Genomic DNA, 24924 nt, shown 5'->3' with positions numbered 1-24924 from the left:
GAAACCCCAAATGATTTCTCAGCTCCTGTGGGCATTGATTTCACTTCTTGTTCTACACTTCCTAGCTTTCCCTTTAGCTCTTCAGTAAAGCCCTCTATTAGTCGAACTAGTTTGAGGGAGTTTCTGTTCCTTGTAACCAAATGATCCCTGATTAAGACAGTATCTCATTTATGCTGCATCTCTGGCTCATTGCAGCAAACCCCATGTGTTTGCTGAAAATACACATATGCCTTGGGGGCTGTGCAGCTGTCATGGAAGAGCATTCAACAGTCCAGGGGGCCCTAAGTCCACAACCCAGAGCTTCAGACACAAATACTTCTTAACCTAAAAAGGGACATTGGGGAGGGAGGGCTGTATCTCAAGATGCTATTACCTGGGTGTTTCTGGTATGTCCATAAGGAAGGATTGATTCTAGATACCAAAGGCTAATAGCTCTGGTGTCCCCTTTAAAACCACCTGGACCTGACGTTGCTTGTTTCCAGTGTTCTTACTTAACCCCTCTATTTTTTAAAATTTAAACAACAAGCATTTATTATCTTCTTGTTTTGAATGTCAGAAGTCCCACATCAAGGTCTCAACAGGCCATGCTTTCTCCTTGAAGTCTATAGCATTTTGGCATTGGCTTGCTGAAATCCTTGGTTTTCCTTAACTTGCATCTCTGCCTCCATCACATGGTCTCTTCTGTGGCTTTCTCTGACTTCTGGCTTCTCTCCTTAGAACCCTATGCCTCCCCTTTGCCTGTAGTCTTGCCCCAGTTCTTTGAGTCCCAGTTAAATGCAATCTCATTTAATCTTTCTCCCTCTTTCCTCCCTTCCTCCTTCCTCCTTCCCTCCTCCTTTTCCTTCCTCCATTCCTCTCTCTTTCCCTCCCTCTTTCCTCCTCACTATCCTTCCCTCTCACCTCCTTTCTCCCTTTTTTTCTTCACCTCCACTTCTTTTCCTTTTATGTTGAAACATTCATACCTAGAATTGAAGGGTCTGTAATTTAAGAGAAGAAATATTCTCTAATTTATTCCTTTGTCTCCTGGACCCAGCCTAGCTCCTGACCCCCAGTAGCTGGTGCCCATTTCTCCCACAGGACTGTGATGGTACTGCCTGTGCAGGAGGCCCTCAATACAAAGGATCCTAGGGATTACACTCAAGAGAGTGCTCCACCCCCAGGGGAGAGCTGTGCTCAGGGGCCAGGGGTCAGGGGCTGTAGCTGGGGCTGGTAATGGGGCATCATAAGAAAGGGAAAGACAAGAGAGCTCAAGGGAAGGGCCTGGATCTGTCATTGACGGTGGAAGAGTGAAGCTTGGGGCAAGGATGCTTTGAGAACAAGATGGAGAATTGTGTGCCTCTGAAGAGACTCTCCTTGGCCCTCTCAGACATCTGAGAGCTTTTCTTGGCTGGGAAGGAGGGGGTGTGGGAACCACATACCTCTCATACCCTCTGCCTGAGCGTGGGCCCAGGGTTACTCTGGTCTTGACTAGTAGGACATCTATACAGAAAGGAACATGTTTTAGATAGACTTTGGGCCCACTATTCTGATCCACTCCCTCCCACTTTTCACCAGATATCTCTGGAGGCTCCCTGGTGCCAACTCTTCTCACTCTTCTCACTGTGAAGAAAGCAAGGTTCCCAGGGGCTCAGCATACAACCAGTGTAGGGAGTATTGAGAGTGGAAGTCAGATAGATGTGATAGATGCTCATGGCTCTAAGGCCTCTGGGATTGGAATTATAGCAATAACAGTGCCTGCTATGTGCTGATTGTTAGTTTTGAGGACAGCCCCGAATCCCAAATTCAGCAAAGAACAAATACAATTTTATTTAATCATCAGGTCACCCTTATGAGGTAGATATTGTTATTCCCTTTCTAGAGGGAATGAAACAGGCTCAGAAAGATTAAACTCCTTCTTGATCCTCAAGCTTTCATAGGGCTTGGCAGTGCTGGTAGGGCAGAGATGTGAGCCTCACCTGAATGGTCTCCTGTGGTTAGCAGGTGTGAAGGGTAGAATAGCCCAATGAAAACCTCCCAGTCCTTCTTGTTGGAAACAATGGATCCTGTCTTTGTGCTCTTAGAGCCCTTCATGGAGGCTCTCTCATACCAGGATTCACATTTTGCCTTCTTTATGGTCTATTTGTAGACATATCTGCCCATGGATTCTGGACTCCTGGCTGGGATCTTTGTCTCACATCCTGTTCTGTGACTGGCATACAGTAGGTGCTTAGGAGACATTTGAGGAATAGAATTTGTGGGAATAGATTTGAATGGGCTACTCTTTTTAGGGGTATTTAGATAACCTGAGGGGAGCTGTAGAACCTCAGTGCCCTGGGATAAATGGAGAAGAGGAGGGACAGGCATTTGGGAGACAAGCAGAGGTATGGTAAAAGGTAGAAGTAACCAAAGATGTGTTTTGGAAACCAGATTAGGATAAGCCAACTGCTGCAGCAAAGATGCTCCAGATTGCAATGTCTTAGCATAACAGAAGTTTATTTTTTGCTCATATAACAGTATGGCATAGGTGTTTGGCAGGTTGCCTTCCATTTGATGATTCAGGGATCCAGGATTTTTCTATTCAATAAGTCTACCATCTCCTAGGACCCCAGAATACTCAGCTGGATGCTCTCCATCTAGTCAGTAGACCGAGAGGGGGTGGTGGTAGGGGGGGAGAGAGACAGAGACAGAGAGACAGAGACAGAGAGACAGAGAGAGAGACACACACATGCAGACTCAGAGAGAACCGCATGGGAGACTTTTATGGGCCAGCTGTGGAATTGGCATCTGTCACTTTTGCTCACTCCATTGGCTAGAAAAAATTCAACCTCATAGCCACACTTGAAGAGAGGGAAGTCATAGATTGAATTCCTGATTCTGTGACTTCTAGCTCTGTGACCTTCGATGAGTCACTTTCTCTTTCAGAATATCAGTTTCATTCGTTTTCAGAAGGGGAACGTAATTAGAGCTACATCTCAGGTCGTTGTGGGAATCAAATAAAATATTGCATAAGAAGCTTTTGGCAAACTCCATAGCACTGTTCAAATGTTGACTGTTTTTTGTGATCTTTCCCAGTTTGTCTGGGGCCTACTGTGCCTCCTCCCCTTCTCTTGGAGATAGAGCTCTGCTGTCATTTCTGCAGGGGTCCTGCCCCCAACCTGCTTGGAGTGGGACCAGGGAGCCAGCTGGAATGACTGGGTTCCCTGAAGCAATGTGCAGAGGCTTGGAGGGCCTTCGCAAGGAAAGCTTGGGATTAACAGATGTGGCTGGGGGATTTCCAGCTGGGAACACATGCAGCTCAACAGGAAGGATGGTGATTAGTGACTCTGCCAATACTTTAAAAAAAATGATTCTTTTTTTTTTTTTTTAAATCAGTACATGCTCATTAAAGAAATATGGTTAAATATAGAAAAATACACAGAAAAAATAAAAGGCACTCCCAGCACCAACAGATAACCACTGGTAACATTTTGTTTCTGCTTTTTCCTCTCTTTTGATATTTTCCCTCTGTGAATGGACTTTTAATTCATTTATTTTTAATCAGAAATTCATTTTGATACATAGTGCATACAAAATTCAAATGTTACAAAGGGTTTATAGTGAAAAATAAGTAGTCCTCCTCTTCTCCCTACCTCCCAGTTCCCTTCCTGGAAGGCAGCCCCAGTTACTAGTCCCTTGTGTTTCTCTCCAGAGCTAATCAATGCACATATAATATATGCGTGCCTATTTTTTACTTTTTAAACACACATTTTAGCATGGCATATACCCTTTTCAATCACTTACTTTTTCACATAATATATCTTAAAGATTATTCTACATCATTCATTTTAAAGGCTTCCTCATTCATTTTAAAGGCTGTATAATATTCAATTGTATGGACTATATCATAATTACTTAACCAGACTACTATTGGAGAATATTCATTTTCCAGCCTTTTGAATTTTTAACAAAGCTGCAGTGAATATTCTTATATATATGCCATTTCGTATGCATGCTAGCATATCCGTGGAATAAATTTATCAAACTGCAATTGCTGGATTTGAAAATCTGCACATTTTAAATATTATGGTATATTGCCTTAAAGTTCACATGAATTGAGAGTGCATATGAATGAGTGTCGGTTTCCCCACACTCTTGCCAACAATATGTTATTTTTTTAGGAGGTACCAGGGATCGAACTTGCACGTTCCCAGCAGGTGCTTAACCTGTTGAGCTGTGTCTTCTCCCCAGAGTTGCTTTTCTCATTTGTTTGTTTTGTTCTTAGGGGGTACTGGGGATTGAACCTGGGGTACATGGGAAGCAGGCACTCAACCACTTGAGCTATATCCGTTCCCCAACAATGTTATTAAGCTTTAATTTGGCCAGATAGGTTAAAAAAAAAGGAATCTCATTTTAATCTGCAAATTATACATTTAAAAGCCATTTTATTTCAGTTACTGTTAACTACCTGTTAGATGTTATCTATGTTTTCCGTCTGGACTATTGAGTTTCTTGATTTGTAGAAATTCTTTATATATTAAGGAAATTAGCCTTTTGTTTGTGACATGTGTTGCAAATATTTCCCTCTGTTACTCTTCTTATGACCCCATTTATCTTTTTTTTTTCCATTAAGGAGATCCTTTATGGTAGGCAATGGGTAAAGGGTTTATTAAGAAACAAGAATACACAATCTGAGACATAGATTGTGGGCATGTCATAGGGTGAGACATGTGCGTGGGGCCCCAGATTTTAAGTTTTGTGAAGTTAGTGTCATCAATACTTTTAATTACAGTTTCTTGGTTTGTATCATACTTTTAAAAAGGCCTTTCTCACTCCAAGAATGTAAACTTTTTTTCAGTACTTTCACTGTTTTATTCTACTTTAAATCTTTCTTCCATTAGAAATTTATTTTGATTTGAGGAAAAAGGTTGAGAACAAACTTTTATTTTTCAGCTAGAGGCCCAGTCTATCCCAGTAAAATGTTATGTTGATCACACACTATGTTTTCACTTGTGTGTTTCTGGAATCTGAAATCTGTTTCACTGGTTGTTCTCTAAAGGAAAGGAAGAAATGGAGGGAGGAGGCCCATGTGAGGAGGCGACATTTTGGCGAAAGCCTGGGGGACGAGGCAAGAGTGGGACAGTGGGAGGGAGGGAACAGCATGTGTGAGGACTTTGAGGCAGGAAAAGACCTGCCTGTCAGAGGAGCCAACAGAAAAGCTGGCGCGACTGGTACCCCAGGCAGGGAGCAGGTGGTGCTATGAGATGGGCTGGAGTGGTGGGGAAGGGCTCAGTTTGGACTCAGGAGCCATAGCAAAGATTTTGAACCTTATCCTCTGCGATCAGGAGACTGTGAAGGGTCTTAAGCAGGGGAGTGACATGGGCTGGTGTACACAGATATTTTGAATCCCTCTTTTAAAATGCTTAAGATGCTTGTTGATGAATGAAGAGAGTAGGTGTAAGCTTCATTTTGGCAGAAACTCTGAAGGATGGGGGAGAAGTGCCTTTATTTTCTTCACTTTTTGGCTGTCCAGCACAGCCGCCCAGGCTTTCCCCACTCCCTTGCCTCATTGTGCTGAAAGCTGCAGTGAGATCTGCATAAAAGCCAGGAATTAGCTCTTAATTAGAAACGCATGGCTTTGCTTTCATGAAAGGACACATACCTTTAAAAATGGAATCATTTTAATTGGATAAATTTTTTACCAGATAGTTCTGAAAATTCCAGTCATTTCATTATGAGCCCCACCGAGCAAAGCCATTTAAAAATGCCGTTAATGTAGCAGTCACTGGAGCACCATTTTGAATCCAGTTGCCTGATCATGGAGGGTAGTGCAGCCCTTGGCTAGAACAACACTTGCTCAGGGCCACCCCGGAAGGTTCTCTCCAGCCCTGTTTCTCCAAGTGTGGTCCAGCAGCAGCAGCAGCAGCAGCAGCAGCAGCAGCAGCAGCACCTGGGAGCTTGCTGGAGATGCTGAACCAGGGGCTCCACCCCCGACCTCCAGAATCAGAATCTCTGGGGCTGGGAATGGACCGCTTGTGTTTTCACAAGCTCTCCAGGGTATTCCTAGGCACATGCAAGTTAATGTTTGGGATGTAGAAGGAAACCAAAAAGTTTTGTCCCGTCCACCTGTTGGATGAAGATCGTCAGGTAAGCCATCCTCACATGGCACTTCTAATCATATGTTCACTCTGTAAGCAATTATTGAGCAACCATGAAATGCCAGGTATTTCCTAAGGTTTGGGAATACAAGATAGTCTCTGTTCTCCAGGAATTTAGTCTAATAGGAAAGACAGGCATAGAAGTTATTTATTTAGTTTTTCAGTAGGGTAAATGAAGTCATGAAAGAGGGAAATCTAGGATTCTAAGGGAACGTGGAGGGTTACATCTGAAATGGGTATGTTATTTTTATTTTTTGTTTTTTTTAGGAGGTACCAGGGATTGAACCCAGGACCTCGTACATGTGAAGCAGGAACTCAACCACTGAGCTATACCCGTTCCCGAAGAATCTGTTATTTTGGTCACTGAGCATCAGCTCTCCCTTTTTCCTTTTTTTTTTTTTTTAACTTTTTATTATGGTAACATATATACAATTTCTAATTTCTCATTTTAACCACTTTCAAGCATGCGGTTCAGTGATATTTATTATATACATTCACAATGTTGAACTATCATCACCACCATCTCGTACCAAAACTTTTTCATCACCCAAACAGAAACTTTATACCCATTAAGCAGTAACCACCCACCTGCCTCCCCTGGCCACTAGTAACCTGTAATTTACTACCTCCTATCTCTGTGCATTTGAATATTCCAGGTATTGCATGTAAGTAGAATTATGCAATATTTGGCTTTTTGTGTCTGGCTTATTTCACTCAACATGACATCTTCAAGGTTCATCTGTCTTGTAGCATGTATCAGAACAAACTTCATTCCTTTTTATGGTGGAATAGTATTCCGTTGTATGTATACCACATTTTGTTTATTCATTCATTGGTTAATGGACATTTGGGTTCCTTTCATCTTTTGACTATTGTGAGTAATGTGACCATGAGCATTGGTGTACTGTTCAAGTCTTTCTTTTAATTATCTTGGTATATACCTAAAAGTGGGATTGCTGATTCATATGTAATTCTGTGTTCAACTTTCTGAGGAATCGCCTATTTTGTTTGCCCCATTTACATTTCCATCAAGAATGTTTGAGGGTTCTTATTTCTCCTCACCCTCTCCAATATTTGATATTCAGTTCTCATTTCTTGGGGTAGTCCCTTATGCTTTGGGGTAGCCACCTCTCTCCTACCCTCAACCTTTATATTTCAGCAAAAACTCAAATACCTTTCTAGCACTCCCAAGCTCCAAGGGTGCTTGACGCACACGACCCAGGTTAGCCATAGACACAACAGCCCACAGCGCCGATAAGAGAATCCCCACCGTGGATTTCTGGGAACAAGCCTTCTTCTCCTTGGATGTGCAGTTAAATGGGTAGGAGGTTTGGAGTTGCTGTGTTCTGCTGGTGAACACGAGGGAGCGCCTCTCTGAGAATGAAGGCAGCCTGTGGAAGAGGACAGAGCCAGGCTGAAGGGCTGGGTCCCCAGCTCCTGGTCACGCTGCTTAGGCCCTTGCACCAAGCTGTCCTATCTCCTAGAGTTTTCAGACGTGGGAGATATTGACTTTTCTTTTTGTTTAAGCCTGTTTGGGCTGGGTTTTCTGTCCCTTGCAACCAGAAGAGTACCAATTTGCAATATCAGAACAAAATGACAATGCCGTATTTTTGTATTTGTTTTATGTGATACTGAAATACTAGTATTAATTAATATGGGTATTCCTAAAATAAGAAGGATTCTTTTTTTTTGTATGCGGGAAACTGGCGCTCAACCACTGAGCCACATTGGCTCTCCTGAGTTGGGTTTTTTGTTTGTTTGTTTGCTTGTTGTCTTTTTTTTTTTTTAAGAGGCACTGGGAACCGAACATAGGACCTCTCATGTGGGAAGCAGGTGCCAACTTCTTAAGCCACATCTGCTCTCCTGCATTCATTTTTAAATAATCAGTGAAACAAAAACCTTACTACCTTTCAAACAAAAAATGTATACAAAATATCAACTAAAATGTTAATTAAAATATTAACATTAAACATTATTATTCTAATATATGTTAGTATGAGGATACTAATTATTAATTATTATTATTAGTAATTATTAATATATAATAATATCTAGTATCTAATAAAACTGGTCTCAAGTCATTTTCTCTCCCCCTTCACCTGCCATGTGCCAACTTGCTCAGATTGTCCAAGCTCCTGAGGATCTGTTTGTGGAATGCTCTAGATTCTTGGCTATGTCACATAAAGGAATTTAAGGACAAACCATAGGGTAGGCAAGGAAGTAAAGAGTAATTAAGAAACAAGAAAAAGGTGAAGGACATACCCAAGGCACAGGTGCGGGCTGTGCTACAGGGTGAGATGTGCGGAGACACCCCAGTTAGGCCTTTTAAGACCTTTCCTCCTGCCCTTTCCTAATGCTGGGGAGGGGTTCCAGCTGTTTGTTGTTCTGATTGGTTGTCTTATGATCCCCACCTGTTAGGTTTTGGGGGACCAATGAGGAGGCCTTTTTTTTGGAGTTATCTGGGACCAATGGGAGGCCTGTTTAGAGTTATCTGGAGCTTCCTTTTTTTTTAAGATTTATTTTATTAATTTACTCCCCCCCCCCCCTTGCTGCTTGCATCCCCTCTCTTCTCTCTCTGTCCGTTCGCTGCACTTTCTTCTGTGTCTGCTTGTCTTTTCTTCTCGTCTTCTCTTTGGGAGGCAGCGGAAACCAATCCTGGGACCTCTGATGTGGGAGAGAGGCCCTCAATTGCTTGAGCCACCTCAGCTCCCTGGTTTGTTGTATCTCTCATTGTCATTCTTCTTTGTTTTTTGTTATGCCAGCTTGCTGCATGGGCCAGCTTTCCTTCACCAGGAGGCCCTGGGAAATGAACCTGGGACCTCCCGTATGGCAAACTGGAGCTCAATCGCTGAGTCACATCTGCTTCCCTGGGGCTTTTGACCCCAGAAAAGTTCCAAATGGGATCTCATGACCAGGGTCTCAGCACGTCTTTCTGGCTTTGTTCTTGGTAGCACCCTTCCCTCAAGGGTTTCAGGGCTGGCTGTTACTGCCATTTTCTCTGCTGGGTCCCAGCCATGTCTTCCTTTTTTCCCTATACTAACCTGCCTTGGATCCCATTTATGACTGCAAATTCAGTCTTCCTTCTTTCCTAAACTACGTTTTGGGGGCTTCCTCTACCTTCCCTGCTCTAGACTCCCCATCCTACTTGGTTCTTGGAACCCTCTGCATGGACCTGCATGGCTTTTACCTCCATTTGGCTCATTTTGGTTCAGTGGGCAGGACAAGGAAAAAGTTAAGGCTTCCTTTGTCATGGCAGAGGCATGGTCTTGCTGCAGGACAAGAAATAGGAACAGGATTGGATGTGTCTGAGCTCAGGTCTAATTTACTAGGGTCAGCAGTCCACTTTGGGAAAACTGGTGGGTACATTGGGTAAGACTGTTGCCTTTGAGAAAAGTTCTCGAACACTGAATCTTAAAAGGACCTGGGGGACTTACTCCAATGTACTCCATTCACAGATGGGCAAACTGAGGGTGAGTTTGATTAGATGTCTTGCCACTGGCACATGACTCATTTTTTGCAGAACTAGGGTCAGATTCCAGACATTAGGTTCCCAGCTTGATACTTTTCCCCCTACACTGCAGAGATGAGCAAGTTTTTCTTTGAATTTAGGATTTTTTTTTCCAAGTGTGAGAGTCATTTCTTAAGGTCAGTCCCAAGCAGAAAAATTGGTGGATCAGAGTATTGAAGACAGGAAGTCAACTATGTGCAAGGCAATTTGTTAGGTGCTATTGTACCTCAGTTCCATCCTATCAGTAGCTTATGAGAAGATTTTTTTTTTTTCTTGTCCACTTTAATGATATTGAAAACTGAGGCTTAGAGAGGACCGATGACTTTTCCTGGTAGAATAGAAGGGGGATTCAGACCATGGCTTTGTTTTTATTCTAATAGCTAAGGTCTTCCCCTAACACCACACTGTTTTTTAAAGTGTGTGTGTTTGTATATGGGTGTGAACGTGTAAGAGTATATGTGCGTGTATGCATGTGTGCATAATTCCCGACACTGGTGGACAGGACAGAAGCTCTTTAGCCTGGAGAAGAGCAGGATGGATGGGGCCCTAGTGCCTTTTTTCTCATCTCAGCAGGGCTGGAGTGTGGAAGAGGTAGAAGATGGTAATCATGGACATTCTAGGGTGGCAGACTGCAGGTCCCTTCCCTTTAGAGCAGTGCAGCCTGCCTTGGTAGGAGTGGTCTGAAAGAGCTCGAGTCGCAGCAGTGGCCACCTTTCCAGGGGTTCTGTCCTGAGATGGGCTGCGTCCCATGGCACTAGAGGCTCTGAGACATTGTCATGACTGTCTAGAGGTAACCGAGGTTGCTAGCAGCTAGCAGCACTCTGCTTTCTCCTGGCAGGTGTGGGTGGGTGCTGTGGGCATTTGTGTGTGTGGGCGCAGGCCCCCTCCAAGTGGGTGTGCATTCAGGGGCTGACAGAAGCCATTTGGCTGGGCCTCACGCTCACAGAGGGCTTCAGCTGTGGACTCGTGACATTATCCCCAAATGAGGTTACTGTGCATTGAAGAGATATGCTGCCAGGACAGAGAGGAGAAGACATCCATCACACAGCTTTAAACCGGAGCATGCTGCCTGCAGTGCCCTATGAATTAATAGTTTGTAAATCCTATAATTATTTTGTAAATAACACAGTTATAGTGCATTTAAAACAGATGATGGTAATTTGTTAAATGTAAACATTTCGAACAGCCACAAATTTTGGAGCCTGGTTTCAGTGATTCCTCATTCTTCCACATGCTGGAAACCTCCAAACTGCCAGTGGTCCTGATTGCTCCTGACCTCTGAGGACCCCTGAGGCTGGGTGGTTCTGTCACTGTGCTTGGGGGATGCTTGTTCATGCGAGCGTGGGTAGACGAGTGCACTTGTGAGCCTGCGAGTGTGTGCTTTCACGTATGTGAGTGTGTGTGGGGGAGGGTGTGGCTGGAACCATCCCAAGCTGTGGGGACTGGGGGTGGGGGACTGTCAGAGCGCTGTAAACCTACGACGTCAGGGGCATAACTTGATTTGGTGATTTGGCCCGAGTAACCTTCTCAAAATAGAAAACTCAAGGACCCAGCGTGGAGGCAGCCTGTCTGGGCTCGGCTTGGTAATGAGGACTAACAAGGGTTGATGGAGCCCGGGAGCGATGGGCCGAGATGGCCCCAAGCTGCCTGGCACCCTGGGCCCTGTAGCCACCCGACACTGCCCAGCCTGACCTAATGTCATAACCCACGGAGATCCTCTTGATAAGGGACAGGAGAAAGGGAGAGCAGCCTCGCCAGCCCAGCAGAAGGGCAGAGGGCTCTACGGAGCCCTGCCAGGAGGCTGCCCTCATGGACTGGCAAAGCTGGAGTCCCATCCAGAACCCTTCTGGAAGGTACTCCATCAAGTCCTCAATACAATTGGGGGGGGGGATGGTTTCCCTGCCCTAAAGACTTTACTACACAAATACATGTTCATTGTTAAGAGACTGGAAAATACAGATGATCATAAAGCAAAAATAGACGGTTGCACCAAGGGATCGCTGCTCTACATATTTTGTTGGGCAGGAACTTCTTATCAACCAAGAGAGTCAGGATCTAAATTCAGTCCATAAGGAGAAAATTGCCCTGGAAAATTCCTCAGGAATATGCCACATTGGAAATTGACATTTCTCTCCATACACATAACCCTGTCATTCATTTCCTCTGGGGTTGTTCTAGATCACTGTTTTGTTGGTTGAGCCCCAGATAAAGTAGTTGGCTTGCATTTAGGGGACAGGTTGTATGAAAAACACACATCTTGAAACAGCATCACACAGCATGGAGGATGCTCACATTCTGAAAGGCAAATGTGAACTGAGAGGGACTGAAATTTCAGCAACCTCATGTCCCCATCTCACTTGGGTGCTTAATAAGTAGAATGTCAGGTTGAACCTCCTTTATGTTTTAAATTTCTCTCTCTCTCTCTTTTGTTTTCTCTCTACCCTGCCCTTGCTCCCTCCCACCATGCTTGGTGAAGAGCATAGAGTTGAATACAGAAATATCAAATGCATGTATAATATCTCTCCACTATTTATCTTACCAATCTTTGTTATGCAATGAATACTTCTATATGATAGGCTGATAAAAATGAGATCAAACTATAAATGTTATTTTCATTTATTATATCCTGGATCTCCTTCCACATAGCATCTGCGTTGTCATTTTACATGACCTTCTGGTATGCCATTTGAAGACAATACCATAATTTGTGTAATTATGCCATCATTTCAGGGCACTTTCAAACTTTTGTTATCCTAAAAAATGCTGTGATAAAATTTCCATCTACAAGAGTCTTTGTTTTCCTATCCAATTACTTTCCTATAAGAATTTTTTTTTCATTTGAAATCTGTGTCAAACTTATTTACAGTTTTAAGCCTTTGGTGCAGAGTTGAACTGCCATTTTTACGCTTAACCAAGGAGAGCTCAGAGCTCAGAAAATTTTGATCAGTAACCTAGAAAGAGGTGGATTGGTCCTATCTGTGTTGTGAAGGCATGTGAGAGTGGTTCCAATTCGAACTCCTTCACTTGTCTTACCAACTTCACAAGGCAGGAGTTACTAGTTCTTCATTTAACAAAGTAGATAGAAGCCAGAAAAGGGAATTTCTCAAGTTCACAGCTACAGAAAGCATTATAGTCAGAACTGGAAACCAGGTCTTCTGAAGTTTAGTCCAGCAAACCAGAAGTGCTGCCGGAAGCAAGGCAAGGCAAGAATGGTCAGGAATTCAACAGCAGGCTATGCCAGTTGTTATGGCATCTGTATAGCCCAAGAGAGAGGAGCCAGGACTTTCTGAGGAGTGGACAGCTGTTGCTTTGGGCTGTGCAGTATCCATTCTCTTTTCCTTTGGCAATATCCTGATTTGGTTTTGAGAACTGCCCTATCCTCACAGTCCATGTGGTTGGGGCGGGCTCTCACCTCCAGACTTCATCTTGCTCTCATTTTTTGCAACACACATATTACCTAGGCCTGACACATTCTGTCCTTTTGGCCATAGCAACTGATTCAGTGGAAAACATGTGGCCCAAACCGGGTAATGAGATTCAGCCTGGGGACACATTTTTGGGATTATTGGAAAGAGAAACTCTCTTTCCACCAGATTCAGAGCTACTATGAATCATCATAAGAGGGAAAACCTGCTTGAAAATGAACCCAATATAGAGGAAAGCAGAGATTGGAGATGAAAATGGCTGTAACAAAATCCTGGTGACATCATTTTTTCACCTGGAAATCCTGCTGTTGCTGTCAGCTGCTGTTCGACCCCTACAAAGTCAGGAACTGGACCTCCTCTGTGTCAGAACTTCTGTTAGAGCTCCTGCAAAATTGCCTAAGGCTTCATACTTGCTTTTAACTTCCCTGTGCTCCCTTCTGCTATCTAAGTCTAATGCTGCTGCATCTGCTCAAAGAAAGCTAGTGTTTGTCTATAGCCTAGTGACAGTGAAGGCCAGGAAATATAGTTTTTGGAGGATATGTTGGACAAGCAGAATTGTCAATGGGGAAATGTTCAAAAGTTACGGATGTTACTACAGTCCACCTAACGTCAACAGCATATGCCTTATAGAGTGATGGGCTACATGTGAGTGTAATGCACATCAGCCCATCATGATAATTATTCTGATGTACATGAATTCCCAGGTCAGAAACAGTATTGAGAGAGATGTCAAGATTTTGAATAAGGCATTCAGGAATTCTGTGAATTATATGGTTTTCAGAAGCATGGTGGGCAAGAAAGACAAATCTGTATCTAGAATAAGTGTCTGTTTCAGTGACAACAGTTTATTGTCCCCTCTATGGAGAAGGATCCCAATGTAAACAACATGCCCATTGGTTTTAGATGATTCCTCCAGAGATATGGTCTCTTATTCAGGGATCCTGGGTCGTTATTACCCCTGGAAAGCTGTGTGCTTAGCAGTGGTAGTAACCAGTCAGGGGAAATCCATGCTGTTGAGCCCATGCATAACGTCCATCTCTGTCACTATGATCATGGTTTCATGAGCCCATTGAGCAAACATCAGAGTGGCTGAGGAAAGAGGCCCTAACACCCACAGAGCATGTTTATCCACCAGAATACTGTGAGCTTCCTCAGTAGAAACCTGATGATGGAAATTCACTTGTGACACAAGTGTTCTCATACTCTGAGCCTATTCTTTTTTTTTTTTTTCAATTAATTAAAAAAAATATTTTTAAAGGACCTTTAGATTACATAAATATTACATAAAAAATTTAAGGGATTCCCATATGCCCCACTCCCTCCACCTCCCACACCCCTCCACATCAATAACATCTCTCAATAATGTGGTACATTTGCTACAATTATGAGCACACACTGAAGCCTTGCTGCCAGCCACGGACCACAGTTTATACTCTAGTTTACATTCTGTCCCGCACAACCCTGCAGGTTATGACAAAATATACAATGGCCTGTATCTGTCACTGCAATGTCATTCAGGACAACTCTAAAATCCTCAAAATGCCCCCATAGTTCACCTATTCTTCCCTCTCCCAACCCTCAGAACCTCTGGTGGCTACTGACTTTATATCAATGGTAAGAGCTCTTTCATTGCTAGAATAATAATGTCTGTAGTAGAATAATAATAATTCTACTTTAGTCCATTGTTCATTTCCCAATCTTGAGGATTTGGGGATTTTGCCCACTCTGCTTCTAATTAAGAGGGAGCATAGACCCCATGGGGCAGATGGATGGAGCTCTTTTGCTTGCAGTTGCACACTCTCCTTGTTCCTTAGGATGGGTGTTGTCTATCATTGTTAGTTGTTCTGGGTGAGTCCAATGAACTGAAGAGTAGGTGTTGCAACGCTGCTGAAATTCAGGGTCTTAGCCAATTCTGAGCAATCCATCCACATGCCTCTTTTCCAGTCCTCCTCATCAGTCTTCCAATCTTAATGCTTTTAAGTCTGATCATATCATTAGCCACTGCCCCTGAGTCATAGAACAGCTACATCCCAGGACATTTCTCTTTACACATAAATGGAAGGTGGGCAATATATGAGGTATGCTCTCAAAAAGAAAGAGAGCAATTTCCTTTCTTCGCTGCCTTCTAGGACTACCTCTGTGTGGGGTTGTAGTCCATTTGTGTCTGATGTCTGCATATTGTGCACAGTCATTCAGACAACAGGCTCTATTTTTACCTTTTCAGTCAGCAGGTCATATGGATTCTATGACTGCTGAAGGCATAGGTTGAAGGGGGATGGTAGTGGGAGGCTGAGCCATGTACTCATGCAATTTTCTTTACCTATTGGATCTACTAAGTTTATCTCACATACATTGCTTCTATATGATGATGAAGTGCTTTCAGATGCACCCTTTTCTGGTTTACTAGTTGGCAATTCCAAGTTCATGCTGGGCAGCTCAAAAGAAAGATCATGAATTTTACCATTACTGGACATTCAATCCCTGCCAGGACCAGTAACAAGTCATGAGCTGTTTCTTAAGAGAACAGTTACCCACTGAAAGGACATAGCTTTGCTTCAAAGCCTCAGATGCCTCAACTGTGGTTCTCATATTGGAGCTTGCCACAGGATCTATGTAGTTCTTAATTAGCCACAGATCTACCAAGTCATGAAGGCTCAGTGGTAGAAATTTTGCACTGCATATCAAGGTGTATTGCTCTCTCTGCCAGGTGAATGCAAAGGACTTCTGGAGTTTTCTGTTTAAGTACATATTTGAAAATGGCTGTGTAGTAGTTTGATATTATTGATGAATTCCAAAAAGAAATATTACATTATGTTTGTAAACTGATCTTTTCCTCTGGGCATATTAGATTATATTGGATTTACTTGATTAAGTAATCAGGTAAGCCTTTTGTGCCAGTAGGGCATTGAGTCCCCACCCACAGATAAAAGGCATTGGTAAGGACAGAGCTGAGGGTTTTTGATGTTGGAGTTTTGATATTGGAGTTTGATGCTGAAGCCTTAAGCTGGAGCCCCAGGAAGTAAGCTCACAGAGGAAAGAGAAGCAAGACCTGGGAAGAAAGGAACTCTGGACCCAGAGAGAAGCAAGACCCTGAAAGGGAGGAACCCAGGAAGCCTGGAGCCTCACAGACATCGACAGCCATCTTGCTCCAACACATGAAAACAGACTTTGGTGAGGGAAGTAACTTATGCTTTATGGCCTGTATCTGTAAGCTCCTACCACAAATACCAACCAATTTCTTGTATTTTGCATCAGCATACCTTTGGCCGACTAATACAGAATTTGGTACTGAGGAGTGGGGTAGTGCTTTTGCAATTACTGAAATGCTAGAATGGTTTTATAAATGGGTAAGTGGTATTTTTTGGAGGAATTGTGGGATGCTTGGAAGAAAAGAACTACAGTGCTTTGAAGAGACCGTTGATAGCAAAATGGATGCTAAGGAGACATTTTATGATGCTTTAGAAGTAAATGATGAAACTATTATTGGAAACTGGAGGAAAGGTGATCCATGTTTCAAAGTTGCAGAGAACTTAGCAAGATTCACTCCTTGTGTTTTATGGAAGGTAGAATTTGAAAATGGTGAGCCTGGGCATTTAGCTGAAGAAATTTCCAAAGTAAACCCAGAGAATGTGTGGCGGCTTGCTCGGTCAGTAGAGGTGGGGTCTGGCTGCGGACGAGGGGTCAGTCCAGCTCAGGACGAGGGGTCGGTCCCGCTTGGGACGAGGGGTCGGTCCCACTTGGGACGAAGGGTCGGTCTGGCAGCAGACGAGGGATCGGTCTCACAGGGGTTGTGCGGTTCGGCTGATGGGGTCGCCCGGCGAAGCCGGCGACGAGGGGGTCGCCCGGAGAAGCAGGCGACGAACTGGGGACAAGGGAGGCCAGGCCCTTGTCGGGGGCTCTCAGGACTGGAGAGCGCACGGCAGAAGAACTACCGCGGAGACAAGGTAAACACGCAAGTCCACTTTATTGAGGGAGAGGCAACAGTTTTATAGGGGCTGGGGAAGGCGGATTGGTCGAAGCCACGCCCTGTTCTGATTGGTTGCCGGCGAAAGGTCAGTGGGCGGTACTGGACGGGGGAGGGGTGGTGGTTAGGGATTGGCTGTCGCTGTTGCTGGGGGAAGGGGCAGGGTTTAGGGATTGGTGGCTGCTGTTGCTGGGGTGGAGGGCAGACTTGAGTTTCCCGCCCACGCCTGGCTGTTGCTGCTGTCGGGGGGAGGGAAAAGGGCAGACTGGATTTTTCCGCCCACGCCTGGCTGTTGCTGCTGTCGGGGGGAGGGAAAAGGGCAGCCTGGATTTTTCCGCCCACGCCTGGCTGTTGCTGCTGTCGGGGGAGGGGAAAAGGGCAGACTGGAATTTTCCGCCCTGCGCCTGCGCAGGGAGAAAGAAGAAGAAGGGTGCCGCCCCACAGGCATCGTGTGGCGCCATCCGGGAGGAGGGGCGGCCGCGGAAGCATGGCTGCCGAGAAGGGGAGACCCGAGGGCACTCTGCGCCCATGCCGAGCTTCCTTCAGGGGTGGCGGTAGGCCTGACCAACCACCCTATCATGGGGGCAGTGGAATTAGGCCTACCGCGGCCGCTCCCCCGCCAGGCCAGCAAACCACACTTCAGCCCGAGGGGTGACCGCAAGAATGTAGGTTGGCTTCTGCTTACAGCTTATAGCAAAATGCTAGACAAGAGAGATATGCTGAGGACAGAACTGTTGGGCACAAAGAAAGCAGAAACGGATTCTGGAAATTCCAACCTTCTGGAAATCAAGATCCCAGATGAAAGTGCCCCATTGGAGGACTTAACTAAACTTGGAACTGGTAAATCAAGATTGAAGATGCAGTTATCTAGGAAAGACTTGTGGAAAGTCTTACTGTCTGATGACTTGGACCCCTGCTTCCTGCATGCTAAACTAACAAGGTTTTTGATAGAGCTGTACGAACAAAATCACTGTCAACCTGGAATAAAAGGGACATGGAAAGGAGAGATTGAAGGAGAAACAGTTTTAAGAGGAAAACTATGGAAGCTGAGATCTGGAATTAAGACATCACCTTGGGCCAAGAGAGGAACCCCACCCGTGTGTACAGAGGGGATGAGTTTGCCCCAGCAGTTGAAGAGGGTGGATGTTCCTGTCCACTGTTCTGTGAGTTTTGCTGCCCCAGGGTACAGAGAGGGTGGAGCACATTCCCCAATGATTAGGGTGGTTAAGGTTAGCACCCCACAGGTCTGAGGGGGATGGACCTGTCCCCCAAAGGCTATGAAGCAGGCTAGTAAGATAGGGAATCAATAGATGACCTGGAACCTGGCAAGAAGTCCACGTGAACATCAATAACCCCAAGATGGCTGCTGGGAGACCCTCCCCCAAGATTCTGCCACTCAGAAGAAGACTTCCTCTGGATGCCAGGAGTCCTTAGGGTATTCCCTAAGGACTTCATCATTGGGCCTTCCTGGGAGATTGAGGGGGGAAATAAGCAGTCAAAACAGTAAACAGATGGAACTCCTGCCCTGCCATCAGCAAAGGCATGGGATAAGTAACAGTTCAAAAGCCAGGCACTTTTGAGCTCTCTTGCTCTCTCATGCTCTCTTGCCTCTGGACCCAGACTCCAGCTATTTTCTCCCCCGCTTAGATCACCACGCAAGTAAAACCAGGGCATTTATAACCTATAATGGGAAATTATAGGCCTGTAAATCAGGCCTCTTGATCACTTCTCAGCCCCTTCCTCTCTATCTGAGACCCCTGATCTGTTATTTTCTCCCATTTCTCTTCCTTCCCCACCTAAATAAATTACTGGCCTAACTCACCTGGCGTGCCTTGAAATTCATTTCTGCAGCATAACCAAGGACCTAAATGAAATCCGGTAACGTATTTGGTGAGCCAGTCCAGGAATTTATTGGTGAGTGAAACTACAGCCTACAGCTTGTTTAACACCTTCCTTTGGTTCTCTTTTTTAAACAGGTTCACCTATGAGCCCCCAAAGGTCATAATCATGGGAGAGAAGGGACCAGGGCTCGGGAATTCTCTGCATCTGCATCCACGCCATGTGCCCAGGTTTGTTAAATCTGATCCCAGCCAGGAAGGCTGGTTCATAGGGCAATGGCTTACATCATGGCCCTGCCAAGACAGAGGTTCCCCAGCAGAGCACCAGGCCCTGCAAAGCTTCTTCAAGCCGTTTTAGCAGCTGGAGTCTTTGTCCTCAGGCTTGTCTGCCATTGCCTTTTCCAGCCCTCTCCCCTCAGAGGCAGCATGGTAGTGGCAGAAATCCCCAGGGGCTTACCCCTCCCCTGGGGTCCTTGCAGCTTTTCTATCTAACCACACCCAGCTATCTGGGGGAATGAAGAAGAAAGGCAGTGGGAAGAGCTAAGATGGATACCGTGGGAGTTCCCTTCCCCAGGGGTGTCACAGGCCAGGATACCCCTGCATAATTAATGTTTTACACATGTTTTACCTTCCCTACTTCTTGCAACTGAATTTCTCTTTACAGGTTTGTGTTAGAATGCTTTGGTCTGCTTTAAAAACTGTGAAAATGAAAAGTGCCTTTGTCTAGCAGAGAAACTATTGCCTCAGGACCCCAAAGCCTGTTAGCTAGAACAATTAACCTCTAATCACTTAATGGCCTTTTGTTGGCTGGTTTAACTGGGAAACTCCTAGACAGGAAAATCATAAAACCAGGACTGTGTCTAAGACTTCTGGAAGGATAGGAGGAAGAAGCACTATTCGGTTTGGCAGCTTCAAGTTGAAATCCATTCAGCCTGTCTCCCAAGTCCAGGAAGCACCAGGAATGGCTGGTGGCAGGGGCTCTATAAATCCTTGGGGTGGAGGGAATTAGAGAGCAGCCAAATGTTTCCTGAGATTTAACTCAGAAACTTCTGTTTGGGTCAGTTGGTCTTGGACCCTGGAATGGAGGGGTGTCAAGAACAGGAGCAGGAAGCAGAATGGCCCCCATTCCTTGGGTCCATCCATTCAGAGAGCAGCCAAATATCCCCTTGGACACATGTCTCAGGTACTTTGATTTGGGGCCACTGCTCGGCTTGGGCTCATTGATCTGACATCTGAAATCAGATACCCTCAAGACCTACCCACAAGGATGCTTGTGGGCCAGTTAAGCTCTAAAAATGGAAATTCTCAGGATGCTAAGACAGGGTTTCAGATCCAAATTATGTGGAGTGGCGAATGGTTTTACTTGGATTAGGACTCTGGGATACCAGAACAGTCAACTAAAAGGTGCTCCTTCATTCTTCCTAGAATAATAGGTGCAGTCTCTAGCATACCAGCAAACTCCCTAGAAGAGTCTCTTCTCAGGAATCAGGAAATTCTGCCTACTGCTGGTCTACATTGCCACAGTATAGCCAAGAGCAGCCTCTGCATAATACCCTGAATTCCAGTTAAACCAGTATAAGAAAAGAAAACAGCTCTGAGGCCCAGAAACCTCATATCACGTCTTCTTAAAGAAATGCAGAAATAAACCACAAACTTCTCAGTTTAAACTCAGTAGTACCTATAAAAATTGTATTAGAGATCAAAATCCAAACTGGTTACTAATCCTCTCCTGAAAAATAAGAAACCTCATGTGCCATCAATTAAGATGAAAGAGTTCCTAGAAATGCTAAAGGTATAAAATTCTCTGTTTTAATCTGTGCATAACTTTGTGTTCAACTTTGAAATCTGTTTAACATTGTCAGTTACCTTGTGCCTAGGAAATCAGATTTGGAGTTCACCTATTACAAATTGGATAATGGTGAAAGGTAACCTAAAAATGAATCTTTAAATGTCAATACTGTCTTGCTAGTAAATTTAATGCATAAATCACAAGTGAGATTAATTAAGTTGCTAGAAAAGCAGAAAAACTTTACAAAGTTATTACTAATAAAACTCTTGTGGCTTAGTTAATAAAGGTTCCCAGTGCACCTTAAAGTGGAAACTTCCTAGAAACTGTAACTAAGAGTTAAGATCATTTATAAATGTCTTTATATTGTAAAACAGGAGAAGGATAATAAGTGAAATTGTAATTGGGTAGATTTAACCTAAACCTACTATTGTAAGTGTGAATTTTAAATTGACCTTTCCTTCGTTTATGGTCACTTGAAGTCTAGCCTCACCCCTCGCTTTTGCTTATGGTTATTTTATAACAGTTTCTGCCCCTATGGCTCAGGGGAAAGCAAACTTGAAACATCCCTGTTTCCTGTCCTACTGGTATTAGTGACTCTGCTTCCTCTCATGGCTCCAAGTGTGGACAAAATTGCTGCTTGGTGGAACTCTTGACCCTCAGGGTTGAACATCCACTCTTCCAGTCCAGTGGCCACCAGAGTCTTGTTATCTCTGAGGACTGGGAAGTGAAGGAAGCCTCCTGCCTTGACTGTCGGGGTTCCTAAAAGTCAAAATTCCTGAGAGAAAGCAGTTTCCCTGAGGCTTTGATAGCCTCAATCAGTATACATAGAATTAGTCTTGCTCATCCAAAGTCTGCTAAAGTCAAAGTAAAATATAAAGTTCTGAAGCAAAGGAAAATTGTATTAAAGCATTGGGGACATTTTGGTTATAAGCCATTAATTAAAAAACAAAATTCTTGTGCAAAACTGCATAATCATAGTGCAAATTAGGAAAAAAAGCCTTCTAGGAGATCTTTCAAATGTTGTTTTACAGTTAAACTTGTTTTGTAAAAGAATGGAAGTTTTAAGTAAGTTGTGTTTCCATGTCAAACTATTCATGTCTGCCTATTTGCTGAGTGTATATCTTCATACATCAGGATGATAATATCAAATTAACAAATAATTCTTAGAAGAGCTCTATTCAAATTGTTAAAAATTAAATATGCAGTTATATATGTGATGAATATTTGTAGAGCTCAAATTAGGCTAAAAAGAAAAGACAGAAAGGTCATATTGATATCTAAATATAGCAACTATTGAAAAAGGGAAAAAGATTTTCCTGAGCTCTTTAACCTGCCCAGCCCCCACAGCCTTCTCTTTGCAAGAGCTCTGAAGGAGGTCTAGGTGTTATAGCTTAAAACTCTTCTAAGTAGAAAGAATTAAGAATCCATTTGTATTAAAAAGGGGTTTAGCCCCCTGTAAAGAAATAGAAAACCTTCTTTGTATAAACTATAACAGTTTCAATTTATTTAGCTTGGGTGTTATCTCTTTGGTTTATAAAATACCAAGTTAATAAATTAACATTATATGTATTACATCTTTAAAATGGTAAAAATCCTAAGTTCATACCTAATGAAATTAAGTTAAAGAAATGTAGGGCTGCCCTCTCTTAAATGCATAAAATAAATTCCATTGGTTGCTAATTGTAATCTAAGGTAAATTAGCCAGTTTTTGTGGGTTGCAGTCAATTATAAAGAGTTTGTAAAATCATCTTCTAAACTGAAGAATTTAAATAGTTAGTTCTAAGAAGAACCATTATGTTGGACTTGGCCCAGTGGTTAGGGTGTCTGTCTATCACATGGGTGGTCTGCGGCTCAAACCCTGGGCCTCCTTGACCCGTGTAGAGCTGGCCCATGCGCAGTGCTGATGCATGCAAGGAGTGCTGTGCCATGCAGGGTGTCCCCCGTGTAGGGGAGCCCCATGCACAAGGAGTGCACCCCATAAGAAGAGCTGCCCAGCATGAAAGAAAGTGCAGCCTGCCTAAGATGGTGCCGCCCACATGGAGAGCTGGCACAACAAGATGACACAACAAAAAGAAACACAGATTCCCGTGCTGCTGACAATAACAGAAGTGGACAAAGAAGACAGAGCAAATAGACAGAGAACAGACAACCGGGGTGGGGGAAGGGGAGAGAAATAAATAAATAAATCTTTTAAAAAAAAGAAGAACCATTATTAACTAGAAACCTAAATTGATGTTAACGGCAAAAAGTAACTTCACAGCAGTGAAACCTGTCAGGAAGTCACCTCAATGTGCATATTCAAGTGATGGTAATGAAAAGTACCTTGATTCCATTGGAATCGTTAGTTTTCATTTCAAAAATGGAAAAAGTAATTTTTTCCTCTACTGCTAAAGTAAAATACCTGCTAATTACCGTCTTCATGGTACGCATTGCATTGGAAATGTTTAAAAGGTACATAAAAATCAAGAGATAGACTTCAGCATTGTCAAACTCTCTTGTGCAGTCAAATCAGGCCTTCAATACACTGCAGATTGCCTCTCCATTTGAATTATTGGCTAGGTTGGTCACTGAGCCCTAAAACAATAAAGTTATCTACTACATCTCTGGTTGTGTTCTGGAAGTTGATAGACACTACATTGCAGTTTCAAACCCCTGCAGCAGCCAACAGTGACTTGATATAGCCAGATGTACAATGGATATCACCTCCAGACTGGCACTGTTTCATAGTGCCAAAGGGTGCTATGCACCAGGCTGGTAAAATATTGGAACCTACTTTCCTAGTTTCTCTCTAGGGTCAAGGGTGCTGCAGCTTCTGTAAAGAACATACCAAGTGGAGTAATGACTAAAACTTAAACACAATTGACATTATGCCCTGCTCCCATGGAAAGATAACATGTAAGGTATTGCAAACCTATTAATTACAGCTCAAAGAAAAACATATGCATTGAGTAGTATAAAGTACTGTGCCTATATCCTACTCTAGATATACATCTGATGATTATGGTGATATTTCTATTAAATCATTTGCAGAAGGACATTGAACAAGTTAAAAGGTCTGGTAAACTTCATTTTCTGAGTAGTTAATGAATATGTCTATAAGATAAAGAAATGGCCACCTTGCCTGAGAGCAGTGGGGCCAACAGTGCTTTTAATCTAAAAAAGTCACCAAATTAACTTGGGGACAACTTCTCACAGTCTTTTCCCCACACCAGGTGAAGGATGTGCTTGAGGTCAGGGGCCACCAGTGGCTTAAACGTAGCTGGTTAATTAAATACCAGGCTCAATTCCTAGAGATCCCTGAGGTGCAGCTAAGGGTGTGTCAGACTCTCAACCCAGCTACCATACTACTGGTAGAGGGCCTAAAGTCAGATCCTGAGGGGCCCCTTCTCTACTCCTGCCTTAAACCTCTTAAACTACTCAAGCAGGCCAGGTTTTAAAAAATGAGCCTCTTGTGAACCCAAACATTGAATGGTTCACAAATAGAAGCAGTTTTATTAAAGAAGGAATTAAAAGGACAGGCTGTGCATGATTTCTCACTTTGAAACCATAGAGGCCAAAGCCTGTCCACCTGGAACTTCAGCCCAGAAAGCAGAGCTGATTGCCCTTACCCGGTTAGCTGGGAAATAAGCTAATATTTACACAGACTTTAAATATGCTTTCCTTGTCCTTCACACTCATGCTGCTAAATAGCAAACAAGGCTTGCTTACTAAAAGTAGGACACCTATTAAGCACAGGCTAGAAATCCTAAACTTACTAAAAGCCATACTATTACCTCAGGAAATAGCAGTTAGGCATTGTCCACGGCATCAGAAAACAAACACAGCTATAGCAAAGAAAAATGCTCAAGCTGATGCAGTGGCTCAAGTGGCAGCACAAACCCAGATTTCCCTCCAACCCCTTATTCCAGCACCTGCACCAGTACTTGAAGTTCCACAGTATGCCCAGGATGAACTGACCAGGGCAGCTAACCTGGGATTCACCCTGGAAGGTGATGGGTGACTTGTTAAGGATACTCAAGTCTACCTGCCAGCTTGGTGCACTAATCCTGAGTGAAGCTAGCTGCTCAAAAAAGTGCCAGCTCACCAGAAGCACCTGACGAAATGTACATGTGCCAGTCATTGGATGGCCTGAAATACTTCTTTAAGAGACAAAGCTAAGTAGTGTCTATGTCAAAGTCAGCTGTTCCCTTTAACTCTAGCCCAAATGCCTATTGCTAGGGGGAGAGTGAACCAAACACTCCTTCAAAAAACTTTGTCTGTTTTCATCTCCTTTAATTTAACTAAAAA

Source organism: Dasypus novemcinctus, chromosome 3 (assembly GCF_030445035.2).
Source record: "Dasypus novemcinctus isolate mDasNov1 chromosome 3, mDasNov1.1.hap2, whole genome shotgun sequence".
Taxonomy (NCBI): Eukaryota; Metazoa; Chordata; class Mammalia; order Cingulata; family Dasypodidae; genus Dasypus; species Dasypus novemcinctus.
The sequence above is the reverse complement of the archived record's forward strand: the minus strand, read 5'-3'. Positions refer to the sequence as shown.